Here is a 19517-nt window from a genome sequence, read left to right as displayed (position 1 = left end):
AAACAGTTTACTTACCTAGTCTCAAAATATCTTCCCCCCAAACAAGGGAAAAACTGATAAGCTTGTAGTTGAGAAACCTGGCAGGCGATAACCCTCACCAAGTGATCAAAGGTGTTCTCACCCAAAGGGACTGACTGGCAACAGACGCTTCCTAACAGGATGTGCTGAGACGGACACAGGGTCACCTCTGTGATATTCCCGCCAAAACATGCAGATGAACTTACTCAGGAGGGGACAGCAGACAATCCCAAACGGAAGAATGTTCCAAGAAAAGAAACAAGCGTCCTGCATTCTTCGGTAACAGTCCACAGAGTCAAAGGCAGGCTGAAGAGCTATTGACGAACTGGGAGACTAAGGAGATAACACAGAGAGCAGCTAAGGATGGAGGGCGACCCTGTGCTGGACTCTGGACTGAGGGGCAGTAAGAGAGCCTAAAGGGACGCTACCGGGAACGTGGGTGAGATCAACTGTGAACTGCAGGTTAGACAATAACTCTGCCAACAACGTCTGTGTCAGAGAGTGTCCTGGCCCTTAGGAAACACACATTTAAAGACTTAGGTGTAAAAAGGAATGATGTTTCTACAATTCCAAAGCAACATCCTGAGAAAAAGAAAATGACAAAGCCAGTGGGGCAAGATGTAACCAGTATGGGAAACTGGGTCATAGGTAGAAAGGAGTTCCTTACACTATTTTTGCAACTTTTCTCTAAGTTGGAAACTATATCAAAATAAAAATTGACCTAAAGAATAATACAAGATTAATATAATAATATATACTAGTAGAGTCTGGTTAAAATCTATTGTCCATATGGGACTTCCCTGGCAGTTCAGTGTTGAAGACTCTGTGCTTCCACTGCAGGGGACACAGGTTTGATCCCTTGTCAGGGACTAAGATTCCACATGCCTTGTGGTCAAAAAAAAAAGAAAGAAAGAAAGAAACTATAGTCCATTTAAGTCTCTGAACTTGAGGCCAGTGCCTGGTTAATAAAAAAGAGATTAGCAAGTCTTAGAAGAATTACTAGCCAGACTGACATGAAATTTAGACTGTCTGCTGGACACCATCATCAAGACTGAAAGGGAGCTGGCAAAGGGAACAGTCGTCTCACTGTGCCATCCAACATTCTTTTTTTTTTTTTTGCTTTTATTTTTTTTTTCTTCCATTTATTTTTATTTGTTGGAGGCTAATTACTTTACAACATTGCAGTGGTTTTTGTCATACATTGAAATGAATTAGCCATGGATTTACATGTATTCCCCATCCCGGTCCCCCCTCCCACCTCCCTCTCCACCCCATCCCTCTGGGTCTTCCCAGTGCACCAGGCCTGAGCACTTGTCTCATGCATCCAACCTGGGCTGGTGATCTGTTTCACCCTAGATATACATGTTTCGATGCTGTTCTCTTGAAACATCCCGCCCTCGCCTTCTCCCACAGAGTCCACAAGTCTGTTCTATACATCTGAGTCTCTTTTTTCTTTTTTTGCATATAAGGTTATCGTTACCATCTTTCTAAATTCCATATATATGTGTTAGTATACTGTAATGGTCTTTATCTTTCTGGCTTACTTCGCTCTGTATAATGGGTTCCAGTTTCACCCATCTCATTAGAACTGATTCAAATGAATTCTTTTTGATGGCTGAGTCGTTAATGTATGCGCACCAGTGCTATGCATACCAAACTTCAGGGAAGCCTGCTGTCCGAAAACAAAAGTTTGTAGAAGCTTTGATCTGCCCGTCAGCTGGAGGCCTTGGAGGCGGGAGGCTGGGGCAGTCTGACTTTCCTGCAAGCGCTTGACTGAGAAGATGGAGCAGTGCATGTAACTGAACACCCTGGTTCCGCCTGTAAGAAATCCACTTTGTTGACAACAGTTTTGAACCACATCTCACTTCTGGGTGGTGACAATATTTTCTACAGCCAGCTGTTCCTATTTAAATGCTGCCTGCGGCAGGCTTCAGCAGTGACTCATCAACAGAAGTTTTGTTTCCTCCACACCAGAACACTCAGATGGAAAGAGAGACCATCTGTCAGCCACCCCGAAAGCCCCTTCCTAGCACCTGCAGACCCAAGATGGAGATAGAGGCTTTCAAATGGCTCCCCAAGATAGCCCAAGTACCCTGAAGGGGCTGAAATTCAGAGTTACCAAACAGTGCTCCTCCTGCAATGGAAGCGGGCTCTGAGGCTGGAAAGGCCAGTGTCATCTTACCCCCAGGAAGCCCTGTTCACACTTGGTTCTCCAGGTCAGGGGCGCGGGACCTCTCAAGTGTGGTGGTTTGGGGAGAGTGTAGGAAGAGAGAAAGGAACGCTTGCCACTGCTGTTTTTGAGACTAGCCATACATTTAAAGACTGTAAGAAAGGCTACATTTACAAAAATACACAGATCCGTTGCTGTTGTTCAGTCACTAGGTTGTGTCTGACTCTTTGCAACCCCATGGACTGCAGCACACCGGGCTTCCCTGTCCTTCACCATCTCCCAGAGTTTGCTCAAACTCATGCCATGTCCATTGAGTTGATGGTGCCATCCAACTGTCTCATCCTCTGTCATACCCTTCTCCTCCTGCCAGTAATTTTTTCCAGCATCAGGGTCTTTTCCAATGAGTCAGGTCTTTGTATCAGGTAGCCAGAGTATGGGAGTTTCAGCTTCAGCATCAGTCCTTCTAATGAATATTCAGGGTTGATTTCCTTTAGGATTGACTGGTTTGATCTCCTTGCTGTCCAAGGGACTCTCAAGAGTCTCCAGATCTGTAGTTGTATGATTTTTTTCCCCAATCCTATCTATGAATTTCTATGACAGTGGAAATACGTGCATTTGAAGATAAGGTGAAAAGTCTAAGTGCATTTGAAGATAAGGTGAAAAGGCCTTTGGTGAAAGAGGCCCCCTCCACTTCTCCCCGCCCACTACCCCATAACAAGCTTCAGCCTGGAAGGACAGTCAAGGCTAGCCAAGGAAGCCTTCCAGGCAGCCCCCAAGCCCCGCCCCAGCCCCCCTCCCGCCCTCCCCTCCCCAGAGCAGCCACACTGGGCTTGGACTTGCCCTTCATGCTCCTGCCACCCAGTGGTCCGCCAGAGACATGCGAACACTCTATCTCAGCCTCCACCTGGATCTGATCCACAGCTCCAGCATCGACGTCAGGCTCCTACGGTGATTCCAGGACCTTGCTGGGCTCTGTCTTGTAGAGCTGGAAGGAACCCTAGCAATCCTTTCCTTAGGTCATTCCCAGTGGTGAAACTGAGCCCCCAGGAGCAGGGGAATGACTTATACAAGATCCCATGTCAACTCCTCTTATAGCTCATCTCAAACATTCCTTGCTCCACACGATACAGGGTATATATTCATCAGAAACATCTACGGGGCCTTTTGACACTACACCTGTCCAGTGAAAGTGCAAGTCACTCAGTCGTGTCCAACTCTCTGTGACCCCTGGGACTGTTGCCTGCCAGACTCCTCTGTCCATGACATTCTCCAGGCCAGCAAACTGGAGTGGGTAGCCATTCACTTCTTCAAGGGATCTCCCCAGCCCAGGGCTGGAACCCAAGTCTCCCGTATTACAGGTGGATGCTTTGCCATCTGACCCACTAGGAAAGCCCTCACCTGTCCAGGGAGGGGCTCAATGCTGGAGTTTCAGATTCTGAGAGCCTAGGATGGGCTCCCTCATCGTCAATGTATTTTTTTTAAGCTTCACAGATATTTATTTCTTATGTACACACACCAAGTTGAAAACATTTTTAGATCACTAGGCTATTATCCAATTTTCCGTGTGATGATGATCATTGTTTATATGGTACTTTGCCATTTACAAACTCCCTTCAAATCCATTATTGCCTTTGATCATCACACAACACGGTGCAAGCATAATCTCCGTCTTGCAGATGAGGGAACTGGACTCAATGGGTTAATCCCCCAGGGTCACATAGCTCATCAGCGATAAGGCGGGACCCCCAATCCAGGTTCTGACCGATTCCAAATCCCATTGCTTTCTGCTATATTAAGCTGCCCCTGGACCGCTGTTTGGACAAGAGGATGCAGGAGGCCAAGATGAGAGGACTGAGCCTATATAGCCAGCTGTTAACTAGCATATTTAAAATTTTTATTTAGTACTTGTGAGCATTAATTGAGAAAACACATAATAATTCCCAAAATAGCCGGCAACAGCAAATATTGGAATTTAAGTTCTACGTGGGCAGAGGTTTTGTCTGTGTTTCCCCTTGTACCCGTGTACCTAGAACCCCTCCTGGAAGGATTCAACTGAAGCTTAACAAACGGACAAGTCTGAAAGCGGTATGCAGACCAGCACCATCCTCCAGCCAAAACCCATCAGTGGTCCAGCACACCAGGTGTGACACATGTCATCTCCCTCCTCCACCTGATCTATCTATCCTCCCTGACCCGACAAGCCTTGGAGGAAATGGCATTATCATTCCGGACGAAGCAGTAAGGAGCATGAATCCTAAGTTATGAAGATGAGCCTCAATTATAGCACTAAACTCTGGCCCTGTTTCCAGGAGAGTCAATTAATATTTAATCAAGCCCTGTCAGTTAAATAAAAGAAAGGAGAAGCACAATTCCCCTGTCGTGGGATTTACTGTTCATAGCAGAACACTCCACTTGCTAGATATCCAACATCTTGCTTCATTAAGCGGTTATGCCCAACAAGTCAATTGAACATCCCTGGGACAGATTTACAAATAAAAGTCAGTGGAAAACTGAAAAATAATCTTACAGTGGTTTCTATTGATCAGAAATAGCAAAAAAAAAAAAAGGAAAGAAAGAAAGAAACAAGAGAGACTGAGGATGCATGAGAATGAACTTTGTGGAATCACTTGTTCCAAAACCTACATCCTTGAGTATGAACCAGATGTGCACTCTAACAAGACATACCTGTGTTGTCAAATAACAAACCACTCAAATTACAGTGCCTGTAAGTTCTGTTTTATAACTGCCTTTTCCCTTTTAGAAATATACTATAGGAATTTTCCATGTTGATCAATATTCTTTTACAGCAGAATTTTAATGATGGTTTAAAAGTCCAGTAGGCTAATTCCCCTTTGAGTATTCCCCTTTCAATTTGGGGCATTAGAAAAAATTGTTTTGTTTACTCCTTCTAAACTACTGTCAATAGATGCAAGCCAGAGACTGTTTGCTCCTTTATTTCCAATAAGGGATACTCAAGGCAAGCACTGGGTTTTTCAACAACAATTCCAGCTATCTGTTATATATTTTGGAGGATGGCCTGGACGCTTTGGGCAGAAACAAATTACAGAAGGAAGCAGGCGTGGTGAATGTGGGTCTTTCAAAAACATCAGACTGTCCCCTGGACTTGCTGTCTCCACACCCAAGCGGCCAGGCTCTGGGAACATTTCCTGTCTGGTTTCCACTGGAAGGAACCCTTCAGCAAGGAACGGCATCCAATGCAAATTGGATGTCCCGAGATGAACACTAGAAACTCATAAAACACTGACTCCTTCATGTTTACCAGGCTTTCAGAATGGATGTGCAAGTGGTTTCCTGAAAGGAAAGAAAAGCTGGTTCATATTCTAAAGCCCCAAATCTTTGACTCTGAGAATAAGATCAGTATTTTCTGGATGCCAGCACCACTCCCCATCACACCCAGCCATCTTTCTCCCTAACTTGAAGGACCTCTCCGCACCACTAAGAAAAAATATAAAATTGAAATCCACTTCTTACGGATTTTTTCCCTAGTGGGAAAATGGACACACCCTATTAAAATAGAGCTAAGGATGATGGCATTGGGGCACTAGTAGATGATATTATGGTCAGAGAGCATACAAATACCTGAATCCTGCCTCGACCCACCCAGCCCTCCTCCCCCATGCATGAGAGACAGTGGTGAATGGTTAGAACAGAGTGGAGGCTCAGGCTCTACGACAGAGCACCGCACAGTGTCCTGGGCCGGAACTCAGAAAGCTATCCCAAAATTAAGAGCCTCTGTCTCTCTGTTTGTCTAGATCCACACCTCAGGGCTCTAGGACCATGAGACAGAATGCTCATAGGAAGAGGCAAAAAGAAAGGGCTAGCCATTTCTATGTGGGACCCTTCCAGTACCTAACAACCCTGAGACTGAGCCACGCGGCCTGATCCGTCCTGAAGCTGACCCGATCCAACCACTGTCCCCGCCTCCTGGGAAGGAGAAAAGTTAAGACCCACTCCTCTTTCCCATGGATATAATCAGTGATACGTATTAAGAATCTTAGAGTATTCAATCCCTTTAGTCCAGCAGTATTGCTAAACATTTTTCTAAGTAAGTGCTTTAAAAGTACTAACTTAAGCTCCACAATAAACTTGCATTTTAAGTACTACTATTGTCCTTTTTAGCTCAAATGGTAAAGAATCTGCCTGAGATGCAGGAGACCAGGATTCAATCCCTGGGTTGGAAAGATCCTCTGGAGAAGGGAATGGCAATCCGCTCCAGTATTCTTGCCTGGAGAATCCCATGGACAGCAGAGCCTAGCGGGGCTACATTTCATGGGGTTGCGACGAGTCAGACAAGACTGAGCAACTAACACACATTGTCCTTTTTAAAGATGGGGAGACAAAGATGTGGAACAGTTCAGAAGATGGTCCATGACCGGAGAGCTGGTGGCGGAGCCCAGCTGTGACCCTAGGCAGTCAGGCTCTAGGCTGTGCAGTTAAGCAGCAGACTCGACTGCCTTTTAGTACATCAGGGACAGAACTGTGCGTCCTAAGACAAGGACTGGATATAGGAAAAAAAAAGGTCAACACACAAAGATTTCATCTCATCATTATTTACAATAAAGGAAAAACTGGAAATTAAAACAAGTGAAGAAGTATCACTAAAGTAGGGCACACGAAATACTCAATTCAGTTCAGTCACTCAGTCGTGTCTGACTCTTTGCGACCACATGGACCGCAGCATGCAAGGCCTCCCTGTCTATTACCAACTCCCAGAGTTTACTCAAACTCATGACTTTTTTTTTTTTTCTTTTTTTTCTTTTTTTTATTAGTTGGAGGCTAATTACTTTACATCATTACAGTAGTTTTTGTTATACATTGATATGAATTAGCCATGGATTTACATGTACTCCCCATCCCGGTCCCCCCTCCCACCTCCCTCTCCACCCGATCCCTCTGGGTCTTCCCAGTGCACTAGGCCCGAGTACTTGTCTCATGCATCCAACCTGGGCTGGTTATCCGTTTCACCCTAGATAATATACATGTTTCAATGCTGTTCTCCTGAAACATCCCACCCTCGCCTTCTCCCAGAGTCCACAAGTCTGTTACATACATCTGAGTCTCTTTTTCTGTTTTGCATATAGGGTTATCATTACCATCTTTCTAAAGTCCATATATATGTGTTAGTATACTGTAATGGTCTTTATCTTTCTGGCTTACTTCGCTCTGTATAATGGGCTCCAGTTTCATCCATCTCATTAGAACTGATTCAAATGAATTCTTTTTAATGGCTGAGTAATATTCCATGGTGTATATGTACCACAGCTTCCTCATCCATTCGTCTGCTGATGGGCATCTGGGTTGCTTCCATGTCCTGGCTATTATAAACAGTGCTGCAATGAACATTGGGGTGCATGTGTCTCTTTCAGATCTGGTTTCCTTGGTGTGTATGCCCAGAAGTGGGATTGCTGGGTCATATGGCAGTTCTATTTCCAGCTTTTTAAGAAATCTCCACACTGTTTTCCATAGTGGCTGTACTAATTTGCATTCCCACCAACAGTGTAAGAGGGTTCCCTTTTCTCCACACCCTCTCCAGCATTTATTGCTTGTAGACTTTTGGATAGCAGCCATCCTGACTGGCGTATAATGGTACCTCATTGTGGTTTTGATTTGCATTTCTCTGATAATGAGTGATGTTGAGCATCTTTTCATGTGTTTGTTAGCCATCTGTATGTCTTCCTTGGAGAAATGTCTGTTGAGTTCTTTGGCCCATTTTTTGATTGGGTCATTTATTTTTCTGGAGTTGAGCTGGAGGAGTTGCTTGTATATTTTTGAGATTAATCCTTTGTCTGTTGCTTCGTTTGCTATTATTTTCTCCCAATCTGAGGGCTGTCTTTTCACCTTGCTTATAGTGTCCTTTGTTGTGCAAAAGCTTTTAAGTTTCATTAGGTCCCATTTGTTTATTTTTGCTTTTATTTCTGAAATTCTGGGATGTGGGTCATAGAGGATCCTGCTGTGATTTATGTCGGAGAGTGTTTTGCCTATGTTCTCCTCTAGGAGTTTGATAGTTTCTGGTCTTACATTTAGATCTTTAATCCATTTTGAAACTCATGACTTTTGAGTCGGTGATGCCATCCAACCATCTCATACTCTGTCGTCCCCTTCTCCTCCTGCCCTCAATCTTTCCCAGCATCAGGGTCTTTTCAAATGAGTCAGCTCTTCATATCAGGTGGCCCAAGAATTGGAGTTTCAGCTTCAACATCATTCCTTCCAACGACCACCCAGGACTGATTTCCTTTAGGATGGACTGGCTGGAACTCCTTGTAGTCCAAAGGACTCTCAACAGTCTTCTCCAATACCACAGTCCAAAAGCATTAATTCTTAAATGCTTGGCTTTCTTTATAGTCCAACTCTCACATCCAAACATGACCACTGGAAAAGCCATAGCCTTGACTAGATGGACCTTTGTTGGCAAACTAATATCTCTGCTTTTTAATATGCTGTCTAGGTTGCTCATAATTTTCCTTCCAAGGAGTAAGTGTCTTTTAATTTCATGGCTGCAGTCACCATCTGCAGTGATTTTGGAGACCAAAATAATAAAGTCAGCCACTGTTTCCCTATCTATTTGCCATGAAGTGATGGGACTGGATGCTTAGTTTTCTGAATGTTGAGTTTTAAGCCAACTTTTTCACTCTCCTCTTCACTTTCATCAAGAGGCCTTTTAGTTCTTCTTCACTTTCTGCCATAAGGGTGGTGTCATCTGCATATCTCAGGTTATTGATATTTCTCCCTGCAATCTTGATCCCAGCTTGCACTTCATCCAGCCCAGCGTTTCTCATGATGTACTCTGCATATAAGTTAAATAAGCAGGGTGACAATATACAGTCTTGACATACTCCTTTTCCTAATTGGAACCAGTCTGTTGTTCCATGTCCAGTTCTGTTGCTTCCTGACCTGCATACAGGTTTCTCAAGACGCAGGTCAGGTGGTCTGGTATTCCCATCTCTCTCAGAATTTTCCACAGTTTATTGTGATCCACAGAATCAAAGGCTTTGGCATAGTCTAAAAAGCAGAAATAGATGTTTTTCTGGAACTCTCGCATTTCTGATGATCCAACAGATGTTGGCAATTTGATCTCTGGTTCCTCTGCTTTTTCTAAAATCAACTTGAACATCTGGAAGTTTGCAATTCATGTATTGCTGAAGCCTGGCTTGGAGAATTTTGAGCATTACTCTACTAGTGTGTGAGATGAGTGCAATTGTGCAGTAGTTTGAGCATTCTTTGGGATTGCCTTTCTTAGGGACTGGAATGAAAACTGACCTTTTCCAGTCCTGTGGCCACTGCTGAGTTTTCCAAATTTGCTGACATATTGAGTGCAGCACTTTCACAGTATCATCTTATAGGATTTGAAATAGCTCAGCTGGAATTCCATCACCTCCACTAGCTTTGTTTGTAGTGATGCTTCCTAAGGCCCACTTGACTTCGAATTCCAGGATGTTTGGCTCTGAGTGATCACATCATCGTGATTATCTGGGTCATGAAGATCTTTTTTGTACAGTTCTTCTGTGTATTTTTGCCACCTCTTCTTAATATCTTCTGCTTCTGTTAGGTCCATACCATTTCTGTCCTCTATTGAGCCCATCTTTGCATGAAATGTTCCCATGGTATCTCTAATTTTCTTGAAGAGATCTCTAGTCTTTCCCATTCTATTGTTTTTCTCTATTTCTTTGCACTGATCACTGAGGAAGGCTTTCTTATCTCTCCTTGCTATTCTTTGGAACTCTGCATTCAAATGGGAATATCTTTTCTTTTCTCCTTTGCTTTTCACTTCTCTTCTTTTCACAGCTATTTGTAAGGCCTCCTCAGCCAGCCATTTTGCTTTTTTGCGCTTTTTTTTCTCGGGGATGGTCTTGATCCCTATCTCCTGTACAATGTCACAAACCTCCGTCCATAGTTCATCAGGCACTCCGTCTACCAGATCTAGTCCCTTAAATGTATTTGTCACTTCCACTGTATAATCGTAAGGGATTTGATTTAGGTCATACCTGAATGGTCTAGTGGTTTTCCCTACTTTCTTCAATTTAAGTCTGAATTTGGCAATGAGGAGTTCATGATCTGAGCCAGAGTCAGCTCCCAGTCTTGTTTTTGCTGACTGTATAGAGCTTCTCCATCTTTAGCTGCAAAGAATATAATCAATCTGATTTCGGTGTTGGCCATCTGGTGATAGTGTTCTCTTGTGTTGTTGGAAGAGGGTGTTTGCTATGGCCAGTGCGGTCTCTTGGAAAAACTCTATTAGCTTTTGCCCTGCTTCATTCCATACTCCAAGGCCAAATTCGCCTGTTACTCCAGGTGTTTCCCGACTTCCTACCTTTGCATTTTAATGTATCCATTAAAACAGTGTGTAATAACTTGGGTCATCGGGTTGTTGCAGACCCATACGAGGCTTCTCAGGGTTTCTCTGAGCTATCAGCCAGCGTCCTCCTGCCCCTATAATATTAGGGGAGAATCTGGAGGCCAGGTTCCCGCTGAGGGTCTGAGAAAACTCAGTAAATGGACAATCAGCCTCACTCTGAGACAAAAACTTCAGTCCAGGGTTAGAATCACTCAACATTCCCACCTACTTAATAAGCACTGTTAGTGCTTGCCACTGGGCAGGCACTGTTCTAAGTGTTTTCTGTGTTGTAATGAATTTAATACCTACCTAAGAGGTAGGTACTGCTGTTCTACCTTCTCGCAGCAACGACACACAAGTGAAAAGTCAAAGCTGGGATTCAAACCAAGGCCGTTTGGTTCCAGAGTCTGTGGCCTTCACCAGCCCTGTTCTACCTTCTCGCAGCAACGACACACAAGTGAAAAGTCAAAGCTGGGATTCAAACCAAGGCCGTTTGGCTCCAGAGTCTGTGGCCTTCACCAGCCCCTCCCAGCACAGAGCTTGCGGTGGGGCCGCCCCCTGGTCGGCAGCCTGTGGGCATGGATGCGTGTGGCCCTGTGGCTGGCACATTCCTGCACCAGGAGTGAGGTCTGTGCAGGACTGTGGGGCTGGATCTGGGTGGCGCAGGGGATGAGGGAGAAGCCCGGCCCGGGTGGGAGCCTGCGGATGGAGGGCCAGATCCCCCTGTCCTCTTGCACACCAACACGTCCTCCCCATCTGACCCAGCACACAAGTGGAGACCTATGCAGGGTGTACGGAAAAATCTCTGTACCTCTCAGTCAATTTTGCTGTGAACCTAAAACTCCTCTTTCATAAAAAGTCTATTTAAAAAATTAACTTTTTAATCTCTACTTAGCTGCAGTCTGGCTTCCATGTCTAATGCATTACAGAAATTGCTTCAAGTCATTTTCTTACTCCCAAGACCAGTGTTTATTTTAGTCTTTTTTCTATTTTGCTTCTCTGACCTATTTGCCAGTTCTTTCTCTCTCTTCCCTAGGAAACGTCATCTGAGACTTTTAAAATGCGGTCTGTTGACTCAGCAGAGGAAATGCAGGTTTTCTCTGGCTTTTCTGGCCCCTGAAGCCCTTTTCTGTCTCTTTTTACCCCGTCAACATCTGGAACCCAGTGGATTTGCCTCTGATTCTACTCTTTTCACCATCTGAGTATCCTGGCTTCATCCCCATCATCAATTTCCCACTATTAACATGTCTTTGATTCTCTGTTAACAAATGATTGATGCGCTCATGGAGCTCTCTTTTTCTACCTCATTCAAGTGTCCAACCATCATTTCCAATCATCAATGAGACAGATGCAGCTGAGTGTCTCATGAAAACCTTAAGACTGACTCGTCCAACATCAAACTGGTTTTCTCTCCCTCCATCTGTTTCCCTGGTGGCTCAGCTGGTAAAGAATCCGCCTGCAAAGCGGGAGGCCCCGGTTCCATCCCTGGGTCGAGAAGATCCCCTGGAGAAGGGATAGGCTAGCCACTCCGGTATTCTGGCCTGGCAAATTCCCTGGACTGTATAGACCAAGGGGTCGCAAAGAGTCGACACGACTGACTTTCATGTCTTCACCATCTGCTGCTTCTCTTCCTCACAATTACTCAGAGTCAAAAGAAGTATAAGTAACGCCTTGCCCCTATAATCCACCCAGCTTTTTTTCCTTTTCCTATTCTTTCTGAGAATCAGATCCCATGGACCTAGTTTCCTCTGGTTACCCACTGAGGATTTCAGTCTCAGGCAGCATGTGCTGGAAAAGTGAACTCAAACACCATCCTTTTTATGTCATCTCAACCAACAGGAATAGCTTGACTGTTTACTCAAGCCCACAGAAGGGGTACACGAGGTGACTGGACTTCGGTCACTAAGTTTCCACCAGTAAGATGTCATGGATTTAAAGTTGGGAACTGAGCTAATGTTCCAGAAAGGTGGGCCTTCTCAGAGGGTCACCCTGCAACCTGCTGTCATCTTGCTTGGAGCACAGGCCGAGTCACAGCCCCTGAACTCCAAGGGAGGATAAGGGCCTCACTGTTGCCCCCCCCAAGGCTGAGCACGATCTCCACGGAGCCCACCCTCGGAGACCCACAGAGAGGAGCTGTGAAGGCTCTGCCCACTGTGGACCCACCTTGTTCCCAGTGGGCGGGAGGGGAAGACTGACTTATTTGTGTTCTCAAACTGCCTTGGCAGCAGGGCCAGGCACAGCTCACAATAAATCTGGACCATCGGTACACCTTGGAAAAACAGACTGACAGACCAATGTTTGCTTCCATGAAAAGTGCACTGTTTGCTACAGTGAGTACTTGGAGGATGGGACAGTGGCGGGGGTGACCAGGGCGGGGGGCAGGGTGGGTGACTTCAGGGTGAAGTCGTTAAAAGCTGGGACAGTGTAATAATGACGAATAATTTATTAATAGCAAGCCCGCATATGAAATCTCTCTTCTGTATCAGCCACTCTGTTGACTGCTTCTAGGGCATCTTTTTAATCTTTCCAATCATGTTGGCATATAGTCATTATGGTCCCCAAATTACAGGAGCGTGGAGATCAGAGAGGTTAATGAGCTGGCCCAAATCACAGAGCAAGCAAATGAGCGAGCTGCCATGATTCACCCCCGGGTCAGGATGAGATCGTCTGCACACTTTCCATGACTGCACGCCGGCGTGGGAAGCAAGGACACAGTGAGGTGTCTGTTTGGGGCCAAGGATGCAGTGGCCTCAGCCACCATCTGAGAGGCTCCACATGGAGGCAGGGTGGATAGAGCCAGAACACTCAGTCCTGCAAGAGGGGAGGGAGCTGATTGGAAATGAGATCACACACTACACACTGGCCCAGAGGAGTGACTCCCACAGGCCCGGGGCAGAGCAGAGGGACTCGGCCTCGGGAGGGTCCATGTAACCAACATCAGGGAGAATCCAAGGAACTTGGGGCAATGGTGGAATAGTGGCAAATGGGCAGGAGAGATAGAGCAACCTCAGGGGCCTTCATGAACTAAACTGGGGCAGGCATCCAAGAAAGAAAGCTGGCCACAACAGATGGGAGAAGGCATGGAAGAAAGAACAGCAGGACTTTCTAGCAGAAGAACCGGCTGCCCTGCTGGGTAGTGAGTCCTCCATCATGAGAAGCATTCAAAGTAGATTGGACAGGGACTCACATATCAAGTTCAAATATATGACTACAAGTGTCTCCTAAACTTGAGATTCCACTACCCCAATGTTACCAGAAATTTTCACACTGATCTCCTAGGTAAGCCTGTGAAGCCCCAAATCCCCCTTCACTGCCAGGTGGGCCTCACCTCCCTGCTGATTCTTGAGCGGGAGACCCCCGTTTGACAGATGCTTAGAAACCGAGGGTGCTAAGAAAAACCGTTTCATTCTCTAAGACTAGGTCTCATCTTCTACAAGACAAGGATAACAATGCCTTCCTTACTGCGTGCATGCAAGTGTGCTAAGTCACTTAGGTCACATCTGACTTTTTGTGACCCCGGGGACTGTAGCCTGCCAGGCTCCTCTGTCCATGGGATTCTCCAGGCAAGAATACTGGAGTGGGTAGTCACTGCCTTCTCCGGGGGACCTTCCTGACCCAGGGATTAGATAGGATTGAGGGAATATAAGTCACTCATCTCTTTACTCCAAACCCTCTTGGTTGGATCATTTCATGCAATGCACGTTTGTAAGTGTCCACTAAGCATCAGCCAGTTTTGAGGCTCCAAAATTATGCTATCCAACCTGGCAGCTACTAGGTGCACGTGGCCACTGAACACTTACATCAGACGGCGCAGGTCTAGGAAAGCGGAAGGGAACAGGGCAGGGTCCTTGTCCGAGATAACACAGGTGGGGGAGACAAACACGAGATAAGCATAAAGTGTGTCGAAGTCCTCAGATAGAAGTGTGTTCTGCGCAAGAACAAATGGGACCAAATCTGTATGCAGGGCTGGGGTTGGGACCGGGCTGGTGCCTCAAGCATCTATATGACCTGAGTGAGGGAAGTCCTTTCATCCATCACCTGTTGTGACAAGTTGCGGCTTGTATGTTTTATACACACGCTCTGGTTTTCTCAACCATTCCACAAGACAGATGAAGAAACCAAGGTTCAGAGAGTTGACAAAGCCTGACCATTGTTAGTCATATAACTAACAACTTATATGAAATTTTTTTTTTTTTTTTTGGTCGCGCCATGCGGCCTGTGGGATCTTGGTTCCCCGACCAGGAATTGAACTTGCGCCCTTGCAGCGGATGCACAGTCTTATCTGCTGGACCCCCAGGGAAGTCCCAGATCTGAAGTTTTTACCCCAAAACTATCAGTGCCCTTGCTCTTTATGTCTGTCCAATGCTGGAGCCTTTACTGTCTCCAGAGCTGTCCCCAGCCTTCTCTTCACAGTCCAGGGCCACGGTCACAGCTGCAGACAGGAGCCCTGCATAGGAAGAAGGCAGCTCGCACACCTAGCGCCACCAGTCCCTCCACACAGCCCAGCTTTGCTCCTGCTGTCCGCATGTTCATTCCATCACTGCCCCCGAGTGCTGCCCCAGGTTCTAAATGCAGCCCTCGCGCGTGTTACACCTTGAGGATGAACAGCAAACAGCAACGGGGCCAGATGGACATTTGCTAGAATATGATCCTCGGAAAAACAGCCTGAAGCGACTTTAAAATAGCAGCACACCAGTGACACTGGGTAACCAGGGGACCTGTTGTAAACAGCAACTTAATAAAGAAAATAAAACCCTGGTGACAGGTTTAAAATCCTCACCAAACACTTTGGGACTAAAGGCAATATTTTTACAGCTCTTATTCCATGGCTATAACTGTCGGCTTTTTCTTAAATAGCCCTTTCAGAGGCCCAGGTGTAACCCAGGGGACAAGCTGATGACAACATGCTGCTCCACAAAAGAGCAATTGTTCGGCCTCCAAGAAAACCCAGCGAGGCCCGTCTTTCCCCAGGGCCAGGTCGGGAGGATTCCGCCCCACCTCCTCCGTGCCTCGTTACTTTGATGTGTGTGTGGCTCACAAAAGGCTTCTTTTCCAGATCACTGTCATTTCCTTTGGCAGTCTTGAGGGGTGGGGCTCCACCTCAAGGGGTGGGCCATGTCTGATGCGAATCACACTGGGGACAGGGACACAAATCCTTACCTTGAGAATATCCTCAGATCCGACTCTCCCCCTACCCCCACCCTCCCCCTCTTCTTCTAGCCGATGGTGCAGACTTTGAATTTCCACTGTTTTCCCCTGGACCGGGCGTCTCTCCAGGAGGAAAGGAAAGTTCCCATCCCTGTCTGGTCTCAAGGCCAAGCACCTGCAACGTCCCCAGTGCTGAGACGGGTAGTTTCTTAGCATGACTCCAGGTGTTATTCCTCCAAATAAGAGCCTCGGGCTCTTTGCTCTTCCATGAGTTGAAATGCTGTTTCCTGGGTCAAGTGCCTTGCTATTGGAGCCTCAGAGGAGAGGCGGGAAGGCAGGGAAGCAAAGCAAAACTGTCCTGACGAACATGAGTAAATGTTTATTGAGCAAATACTACAGCACGTGCAAAGTCGAGTCAATTCGACCCAGCCCCAGCCCTCTGGGAGTTTACAGACTAGCTGGTGAGACTGACATCCTGCAGAAGATCCATGAAGTAAAAATATTTAGCAATAAGTCCCAAATTGTGATAAGGGCTATAAAGGAAGCAGAGTCCTTTGGTGGAGAAAACAGGGCAGGACCTTCCTAGACTGTGCAGTTAGAGAAGACGTGTCTGGGAGTTCATACCTGGAAACAGGAAGCCATACACTAAACGTTCCTGATCTGGGCACATGCCAAGTTTGGGAGGGGATGGCATGCATGTGTACGTGCATGCTCAGCTGCTTCATTCATGTCCGACTCTTTGCGACCCCATGGACTGTAGCCCGCCAGGCTCATCTGTCCATGGGAATCTCCAGGCCAGAAGACTGGCATGGGTTGCCATGCCCTTCTCCAGGGGGTCCCCAACCCTGGGACTGAACCCCCATCTCTGCCTTGGCAGGTGGGTTCTTTACCCACTGAGCCACCTGGGAAACCCTAGGGAGGGGACAGGGTGACAGGAAAAAATATATGTGGAAAGGAATGGTGGGGTGGATGGAGGAACTGAAAATAAGTCAAGGCTGAAAAAAGGTCTCGATGACTGGAGAAAATCAGCAGGAAGAACCAGGTAAGAGGGCCTTGGAAACTACGGCGAGAAGTCTAAGCTTCCATGGAAAGACATGGAGGGTTTCCAGTAGGAGAGTGACGATCATATCAGTGGCCTGTGGCTAGTTCCTGTGGGTTGGGCGGGAGCCCAGCTTCATCTCAGGGATGAGACGGGCTAGGGTGGGAGCTCTTAGTGACTTGGGGTGGGAGGATGGCAGGAGAGATGACAAAGGCATGTGGAGGCAGGAACCACAGCAGCATGTGCTGCTGACCAGGCTGTGGAGAGGGGTGTGGAGGGTGACAGTGAGTGCCAATGGCTCCAAGACGACACCCAGGTTTTGGAACTGGGGCATGACGGAACATTAACTCTGATACGGGGGGCTCAGGAAGAATGGGACCTTTTAAAATTCATGGGGGATTCCCCTGGTGGTCCAGGGGTTAAGAAGACTCGGCAGTTTTATAGTGGTGGCCCGGGTTCAATCCCTGATCTGAGAACTAAGATCCTGCAAGCCTTGAGGTGCAGCACACACAGAAAAACAAATAAATGAAAGTAAATTTTAAAACCATGGGACATGAATAGGGAAAGAATGCAGAACTGCATTTAAAGCATCATGAGTTTTAGCTGTCTTTTGAGATCCAGCTGTAGGCACTGCGTGAGCAGTAGAGCTGTGAGGCTGAAGGAGGAGTTCCAGGTGGAGAGGTCAGAGTGCAGAGTCCCAGACAGAGCCTGGAGCCTGGAGCAGGAACATGGCCGTCTCAGGAGTGGGCGCAGGAGGTCAGGGCAGACAGGAGGGAGTCCTAAGCAGTCTCAGGCGATAGCAGTGAGGAAGAGGTGAACACTCAAATATTTAATTAGAACAACAAGTGTGTGCTTTCGTGAAACTATCCTCCACGATACTGTGATGGCGGCTGCAACATTATACATTTATTTGCCCAAACCTGCCGAACTCTCCCAGAGAAAACGCGAATCCTAATATAGACTACAGACTACAGTTAATAACATGAGCTTCCCAGTTGGCGCTAGTGGTAAAGAACCTGTCTGCCAAAGTGAGAGATATAATGAGACATGGGTTCCATCCCTGGTTTGGGAAGATCCCCTAGAGGAGGGCATGGCAACCCACTCCAGTATTCTTGCCTGGAGACTCCCATGGACAGGGGAACCATACCACACACACATGCAAGGTGGTAATAATAAGAGAAACTGGGGTTGTGGGGCAAGGTGGGAAGAGGAGATCTATGGGAATTCCCAATACTCTCTGCTCAATTTTTCTGTAAATCTAAAACTGCTCCAGATATTAATGAACTTATTTACAAAACAGAAAGAGACTCACAGAGATAGAAAACAAACTTACCGTTATCAAAGGGAAAAGGAGATAAATTAGGACTTTGGGATTAGCATACACATACTACTCTACATAAAATAGATCACTACTATTACTCCTGTATAGCATAGGAAACTATACTCAAAGCCTTGTAATGACCTATAATGGAAAAGAATCTAAAAAAGAACATATGTACATTTACTGAGGGCTTCTCTTGGGACTCAGATGGTAAAGAATGTGCTTGCAATGTTAGAGACCTGGGTTTGATCCCTGGGTTGGGAAGATACCCTGGAGAAGGGAACGGCAACCCACTCCAGTATCCTTGCCTGGAGAATTCCATGACAAAAGGGGCCTGGTGGGCTACAATCCATGGGGTCACAAAAGTCAGACACGACTGAGTGGCTAACGCTAACTAACATGGATAACTGAACCACTCGCTGTACACTTGAAACACAGAATTGTAAATTAACTATACTTCAATTAAAATAAAAGATGGATGATAAAAAATAAACCTGGATTTATTTATGACAAAAAAAATTTCTCTAAAAATAGTTTGCTAATTTTAGAAGCAAGCATGGGCTTTCAGATCTGGCTAACAAAAAACAAATCGGGAAGGTGTCAGAGGCTTTCCTGAAAAGGGAAAACAGCTTAAAACAATATGTTTTTTGTTTTTTTTTTTAAGATATGTGTTCTTATAAGCCTAGTTTAGCACAGGACAAACCAAAGACCTAAGAGGAATCATTAGCTATCCACCACTGTTCTGTAACTTGAAATCTCTTCTCAGAGTAAAGGATTTGAGAAGCTGGCAGAAAGCTTTTGGATCAATCACAAGATAGTTGTAAAACATCGATCCTTTTTCCCTTTTCAAATCAAAACACATGTTCCCCAGATCAAAAGAAATATCTTCTGGGTCAATCAGAAACAGATTTTAAATTCAACTCCCACTCTTGGGACCTGAGTGACACTGAACAAATCCCCTTCAATTTTCTGAGGCTCAGTTCCATTCATCCGTAAACTGCAGAGAATGTTTATACCAGACGCTTGCTGTGAAGGCTAAAAACATCTGGCATTACTGTCCTGTTATAAATTATGTTAAGGAAATTACAGGTATTATTACTATTATCATCATCACTAATATTATTAAGCACTGGACATCACACTGAATGCTTATTGTCATAACTTTGTTGACTCTTTCCAACAACCCTGTAAAGTTAGCATCCCTAACTAACCCATTATTAAGATGAGAAAAGACTCAGAGAGGTTCAGTAACTTGCCTAAGATCACACAGCTGCTAAACAGTTGAGAGTAAAATATGAACCCAGCTTAAGTTTGTTTCCAAGATGCTCTCAGTGGCCTATATATAGACTGCCCATCTCAGTACAAGTTTACATTATAAGTAAAATCTTTATTTTTAAACTCACACATTTTATTTCATGCATTATATTATGTTAGACTTTACTACGTCACTGGTCTTACTTGGACGTCAATA

The sequence above is a fragment of the Odocoileus virginianus genome, chromosome 20 (genome assembly GCF_023699985.2).
Source record: "Odocoileus virginianus isolate 20LAN1187 ecotype Illinois chromosome 20, Ovbor_1.2, whole genome shotgun sequence".
NCBI classification, from domain to species: domain Eukaryota; kingdom Metazoa; phylum Chordata; class Mammalia; order Artiodactyla; family Cervidae; genus Odocoileus; species Odocoileus virginianus.
The sequence above is the reverse complement of the archived record's forward strand: the minus strand, read 5'-3'. Positions refer to the sequence as shown.